The sequence below is a fragment of the Miscanthus floridulus genome, chromosome 9 (assembly GCF_019320115.1).
Source record: "Miscanthus floridulus cultivar M001 chromosome 9, ASM1932011v1, whole genome shotgun sequence".
NCBI classification, from domain to species: domain Eukaryota; kingdom Viridiplantae; phylum Streptophyta; class Magnoliopsida; order Poales; family Poaceae; genus Miscanthus; species Miscanthus floridulus.
The window spans coordinates 141,629,348-141,637,099 of record NC_089588.1 but is presented as its reverse complement, the minus strand read 5'-3'; positions in this window follow the sequence as shown (position 1 = coordinate 141,637,099).

The following is a 7,752-nucleotide window of genomic DNA, read 5'->3' as shown; positions in this document are numbered from 1 at the left end:
AGTGAGAAAAAGTCAAAATTATGACAGGCCTATCCCCGAACAGTTATCTTCCTATAACTAGGAAATTGAGAAGCCCATGTAGAGGGAGCATTTCTGGCTTTTCTCTAGTGTCCCTTGCTACGCCGGCCTATATCTCACCTGCACCAGCAGGCTTGCTTCCTTTGCCTGTCCCACCCGTGGTGTGTCCTCATATTATAAGCAACTGGAGCAGCAAGGCTTTTTGCTCCCGGTTGAGAAATCCCTTTAGTCCCGGTTTCCCAACCGGGAGCTCCAATCTGGGACTAAAGATACCCTCCTTTAGTCCCGGCTTGACGCCCGGGACTAAAGGAGACCTTTAGTCCTGGTTGGAAACACCAACCGGGAGTAAAGGGAGCCTCCAGGCCTGGCTAGGGACCGCCATGGGGCAGGACCTTTAGTCCCGGTTGGAAACACCAGCCGGGACTAAATGTCCCTTTTTTTTTTCTTTTTCTGGTTTCTATTTTTGGTTTCCTTTTTTCATTTAATGATTAGTTTTGATATTAAAATACATTTTCGAATTAGCTGCTAATAGTAATATATATATGTGTGCTTCGCACGCGTAAGTTTTCGTTCGAACTTTGTACATAAATAACAAACAAATATACGCGTACATGCATATATATATGATGATCATATATATACACACGTTATTTTATGTACATATAATATGTGCATATATATATATATATATATATATATATATATATATATATATATATATATTACAAAGGTTTGATATATAAATTGTTTATGTCCTTAGCAATTCACTCCTCCAGATTTGGCATCCACGTTTCGTTCTGGTCAATGTAGAACTCATCGTTGGGGTTGATGACCTGGTCATTTAAAAATCCCACTATAGTCTCTCGAATTGCTTTAAGTTGGTCAAATCGTATGACTCTTTTCCTCAACCATTCAGTCTTCAATAAAAGTTAAAGGAAAAAAGTATTAATATATATATATATATATATATATATATATATATATATATATGTGTGTGTGTGTGTGTGTGTGTGTATTGCTCATGTAATTACTTATACAAATGAGAGCAATAAAGAAATTGTAAATATACGATCGAAATAATATAAAGGAAAAAGTATTTATATACGTACTTTGAGTTGCTCTTCAGGAGTTCTCTTTGAGTACGCCATGATGAACTCGCAAATATAGTATCCGCAGTAGTTGTTACCCTGCTCCTGCCTTAGAACCCACTTTTACGAAAAAAAACAATTAGGGTGAATTGAAATCATCATATGGTGTTAATTGAATATAAATGTGTAGTTATAGTAGTTGTTACCCTGCTCCTGCCTTAGAACCCACTTTTACGATTACACCCAGTGACGCTTTGCAATGTTTCATTTTTTGTTCCTCAATGAACCTTTTCCAAACCCTGCTCCCAATAAAATAAAAAAATAATTTAAGCTTTAATAATTGTTGAGAGATCGGCGCCATTATATATATATATATGTTGTTATAGAGAAACTAAATTAATTACCCTTGTATAATATCTAAAATGTCTTGATACTCCGTTTGCGGTTTTCTCAACGAGTCTAAGATTTTCAATCTACTATTGGCCATATCGATGACCATCAATATCTAGTGATTGCTGCATAAACATATATATATATATATATATATATATATATATATATGTGTGTGTGTGTGTGTGGGGGGGGGGGGTGAGAGAGAGAGAGATGTAACTAGCTATTAAGGAAATATTGATGTCCCATATATATGATCGACATTAATTACTTATAATAACACTCACTTGAAGTTGTAGGGGAAGAGTATCTCCTTCTTGTCGTGTTGGTTCACTAAGAAATTCATGAGATTTCTCTCAGGTTGAGGCTTATAATCCTTCGGGGGGTTAGGGTGTTTGTATACGTGTTGACACCGTTTTTTGCACGTGTCAAAATAATCGGAGTGGACTAATCGGCAGGGCGAAAGTTATTGAATACTTTGATAGCCGATGAAAGCCAGCTTGTAAAGATGGTTGCCGATGGCTGGTAATGGTCGATGGAAAGGTTGATTTGGACTCGGGCGTTGCCGATGAGGTTGGAGGTGTTATTGTCGATGCCGATGAAGGGAGGATTGAAGACTACTGCCGATGAAACGGGGAGTATGCCGATGAAGGAAGACTTGAAGACTACTGCCGATGAAATAGGGAGTATGCCGATCGGAAGGAGGACGGTGAGATTTCCATCGTAATTGAGGCGGACAGGGAAATAGATAGGAGTTGATTTCCTTTTCTATATTTGTTGGAGTATGATTCATGTAAGAGTCACGTGTTTCCTTAGATATGGGATTGGTGTCCTAGTTGTGTTTGGTTGTGTCTCTTTAGATCAGGGTATAAATATAGAGTAAGGGGCAATGTAATAGATATATGAATCAATATCAAAACCAATTTTTACTCCTATTTGCATCTACTTACTTTTCGGCGACTTCGTCAATTTGCATATTTTTCCTTTTTTTACGAGTTCTCATTGATTCGGCGAGCTGCATCGTTTCAGTACGACCTTCGGCGATTCTCGAGTTCCGCGTGAGCACCTCTTGGCCGTGACTTCCGGGCGTATCGCTGTTGTCAGGACCAAAGTGTTCGTATCTTCATCCTTGTCGATTAGCAGGTCAAATCGACTGGCACGCTTTGGATATCGATTTGGGTATTAGCCCTTTGTGTTTGCAGATCCACTTTTGCATCAACACATCTTTTGGCACGCCCGGTGGGACCAATCAATCAATATGTTCAATCCCGAGATCGATTCAGGGAACATTATCGCAGTATCAGAAGAAGATCTCAAGGAAGAACAGAGGCAGGCTATGGAAAAGGCTGTAGAAGAATACAAGCAGCTTTGTCTGAGATCGTTTAGCTTGAACAAGAGTGGACAAGTCATCCAGAAGCAAGATTTGCCGTTGCCTCGGCAGGTTACCTTTGACTCCAATCCTGGTAAACTTCAAGAGATGGTTAACTCTGCAGTAAATCATGTTTTGATTAATCACTCCAATGTGCTGTCCAATACTGTTCATAATGCTGTGGTTCGAACTCTCAAAGAAGGACAAGCGGCACCACATTACGTTGGGCCTGCCTATCATCAACCAGAGCCGGCATCTGTCAAAACTCCATCGGCTCCTTCGGCCGTTGTGGGTACGGAAGTTACTTCCCCTCCAGTATTGGCAGGTTCACCTAATATTCAATCTACACCGATACAATCAGATCAGGTACTACCAGGAGGGCGAGTTCAGCTTAATACAGATCTATCGGCATCGGCTATGTCAGGCCCTGTGTCCCAGAATAACCAGATTCCTACTAGTTGGTGGGGATATGGCATGCCTCCAGAGTCATCTGCTTTCAATCCTAGATTACCTCAAGTATTTGATGCAGTAGGAAGAGCGCCTATACCATCGGCCGTTTCGCCGATGGCTCAAGTGCCTCAATATGCCGCAGCTACTTCTGTGCAACCAACTCCAGGAGGTTTCCATATGCCTATGGTTCAAACATTCAATTCAAGTCCATCGGCGAGCTTACTGCCGATGCAGCAGAAAGCCCATGCTATGAGTCAAACTGGGGTTCAGTTCATGCCTCAAACCGGTTATAATTATCCAACAATATCAGCAAATTATCAGCCATCGGTAAGTTTTGTACCGATGAGTTCTAATAATGATTGGTCAGGACAGTTACCTGTTCAACATACAGTTCAGCGAAATCAGCAGGTTGCAGGGATTCAACAAGGTCATATGCAAGCTGGTTTCCAGAATCAAGCATCGGCAGCCCAGCCGATGAATCCTTTCCAACAGGCTAATGGACCACAAGTAACGGCAAATATGCCGATTGCTGGAGATCGTGGGCCACAAAGATATGTGGAGGGATGTCAGCAGGCACTTCCTGTAGAAATTCAACCAGTTCGTCAGCAGGAGGCTGATGCTTTTTGGGCCGATAAGATAGCAGAAATTATGAAGGATCAGTTTGGGATAAAGCCCAAGGTCAATACTTATTCTTATCGGACTCCATACCCTCCTGCATACGATTTAATTCCTCTCCCAAATCGGTACAAGGTACCGGATTTCACTAAATTCTCTGGGCAAGATGATACATCAACAATGGAACATGTCAATCGCTTCATTATTCAATGTGGAGAGGCAGCTAACAGAGATGAATTAAGAGTTCGGTTATTTTCATCATCTTTGTCTGGATCAGCATTTACATGGTTCATTTCATTACCACCAAATTCTATTATTACTTGGGTTGATCTAGAAAAACAATTCCATAAGTATTTCTTTGCTGGAATCCATGAAAAGAAGCTTACCGATTTAGTAAAGTTGAGACAGCGTAATGATGAATCGGTAGAAAGCTTTGTACAAAGGCTACAAGATGTAAAAAATAAGTGCTACAGCCTGGTGCTGGATGATCGGCAGCTTGCCGATCTGGCTTTCCAAGGGTTATTGCCGCATCTTAAAGACAGATATGCTTCTCAGGAGTTTGAAAGCCTCAGTCATCTCGTGCAAAGGATCTCTGATCAAGATACTAGGGTTTTTGAACCTAAAAAGAATTGGAGTAAAAAGGTATCATTTGTTGAAGAAGTAGGAGATTCTGACTCTGATGAAGAACCAGTTATCGGCTTAGTTGAGTGGGTTAAGAATAAAAAGCCGATATCATGTCCCTTTGGTCAAAAAGAGCCAGAAAAGTTTACCTTTGATATCACCAAGGCCGATAAAATATTTGATCTTCTGCTTCAAGAGGGCCAAATTAAGCTATCACCTAATCATGTGATCCCATCGGCAGAAGAGTTGAAGAAGATCTTGTACTGCAAATGGCACAATGCAACTTCACACAGTACAAATGAGTGCAAGGTATTCAGGCAACAGTTACAATCGGCTATTGAATCTGGGAGAATTAAGTTTGGTACTTCCAAGGCCCAGAAGCCAATGAAAATTGATCAACACCCTTTTCCAGCAAATATGTTGGATGCCAAAGGAAAGACCAAGGTATTGACGTCAGAGGCTGCTGAGAAAAACGCGTCAGTGGACCCCCAACATCGGATAACTACCGATGATGCAAAAAGTAAGGGTTTGCTAGGAGAAAACAGTAGTTCCAAAAAACCTCCTCGACCTGGCATTGTGATTACTCATCGAAGGCAGCAGGAGGGTTGGCGTCAACGTAATGACCGATATCGACAACAGCAAGAAGTGAGACGTCAGGAAGAATGGAATCGACATAAAGATCATTGGAGATGTCCGTTTTTTCATCCATTGCTGGGAAGAAGGTATTAAATTGCCAACTGTTGAAAATTGCCCTGAGTGTAATGGTTATTACGGAGTCAATCGCTCAGAAAGGAGGTTTCAACTTGGTAATCAGGGTTTGTCTATCAATGAGCCGATCAGAGGCAGAGCATCAGTGCATGATCGGCTGGGGGGCAGACTTAGTGTACATGAGAGGCTTGGTAAACGCGCTGGATATTTTCCAAGGAATCAAGAGGAGCTTGAGGAGATGGCAAACGCAAGAGTTCCCGATGAGGAAATATTCTACAGGGACCCTAATATACGTCGTGTAGAACCAACTAGGACTTGTTATCAGCCGGTTTGGAAAACCAAGTTTCCTCGATGGTGCCCAGAGGGTCTGACAAAGACGCAGAGAAGGAGGATGCAACGTGAGCGTCAGGAGGATTTATACCAAGAGGAAAATTCCTCCAATGAAAGGCCTGGTCATCAGCAGTGGCAGGTAAAACACAAAAATAAGGGTCCATCGGCAGATGTTAATATGGTATTCATGTTGCCGATGGAGTTTTTGGCACTATCTGATAATGAGGAAGAAGTTGTTCTTTCTGATCAAGTAGCTCAGTTAACACTAGATCCAATGATGGCTGTTTTTGAGAAACCTACCGATGACGAGAGACAGCATCTTAAGGCTTTATTTGTGAAGGGCAGAGTTGATGGGCAGCCTGTGTCTAAGGTACTTATTGATGGAGGGGCTGCGATTAATATTATGCCTTACGTGATGTATCGGAAGCTTGGTAAGGGAGATCAAGACTTGACCAAAACCGATATGATGTTGAAAGATTTTGAAGGCAATGTGTCACCAGTTAAAGGGGCAGTGTGCGTTGAATTGACTATCGGCAGCAAAACCTTGCCAACGACGTTCTTTGTTATTAACGGCAAGGGTGCATATAATCTACTTCTAGGGAGGGATTGGATTCATGCTAATTGTTGTGTTCCTTCTACAATGCATCAATGCCTCGTACAGTGGATTGGGGATAAGATTGAGGTCGTCCCTGGTGATTCTTCTTATATCATCGCATCGGCAGAATCAGATACTTATGAGCGAACTAAATGCATATCAGGAGAAGCTTGGGAAAAAGAGTTCCTTAGAGTTGCTGACTATGAAATTCCACCGATCCAAGCAGTCGGTTCTGAAGAGGAGTTTTAATGGATAGGTTTGCCGATGATGGAAAATTAGGTCAAGGGTTCACATCGGCAGATGATTTAGTAGAAGTAGATATTGGTGATGGTGATAGGTCAAGACCTACTTTTATTAGTGCTAAGTTAGATTCCAAGTGTAAACAGCAAATAACAGATTTGTTAAAAGAATATAAAGATTGTTTTGCTTGGGATTATACTGAGATGCCTGGATTAGACCGATCGATAGTTGAACATCGGTTACCTATCAAATCTGGATTTCGGCCACATCAGCAGCCAGCGCGCCGATGCAACCCTAATGTACTTCCTGACATTAAGGCCGAGATAACTAAATTAATTGAAGCAAAGTTTATTCGGCAATGTCGATACGCAGAGTGGATCTCTAATGTGGTTCCTGTTTATAAGAAAAATGGAAAACTTCGTGTCTGTATTGATTTCAGGAATCTCAACAAAGCCACACCGATGGATGGCTATCCAATGCCGATTGCTGATTTGTTGATTGATGCTGCGGCTGGACATCAAATTATCAGCTTCATGGATGGTAATGCAGGTTACAATCAAATATTCATGGCTGAGGAAGATATTCCCAAGACTGCTTTCAGATGTCCAGGTCATGTGGGGTTATTCGAATGGATAGTCATGATGTTTGGTTTGAAAAATGCCGGTGCTACTTATCAAAGAGCTATGAACTTTATTTTTCATGAATACATCGGCACATTAGTGGAGATCTACATTGATGATGTAGTGATTAAGTCTGGAGATATCACAGCACATTTAGCCGATCTGCGAAAGATACTGGAGTGCACAAGGAAGCATGGATTGAAGATGAATCCTAATAAATGTGCATTTGGTGTATCGGCAGGACAATTCTTGGGTTTTATGGTACATCAGCGGGGCATTGAAATCAGTAGGAAGTCTATTGATGCAATTAACAAGGTGATTGCTCCTGCCAATAAGACTAAATTGCAATCTTTGATCGGTAAGATTAATTTCATTAGAAGATTCATATCTAATCTGTCGGGTAAGATCAAGGCTTTCAGCCCACTACTTAAATTGAAAGCTGATCAGGAATTTGTATGGGGAGTTGAACAGCAATTAGCCCTTGATGAAATTAAGAAATATTTATCAAATCCTCCAGTACTAGTTCCACCTCAACATGGGAAGCCTTTCAGGTTATATTTGTCAACTGATGATACAGTTATCGGTTCAGCTCTTATTCAAGAATTTGAAGGGAAAGAACGTGTTATTTATTATTTGAGCAGAAGATTAGTGGATGCTGAGACGAGGTATTCGGCCATTGAAAAATTGTGTCTGTGTTTATACTTTTCT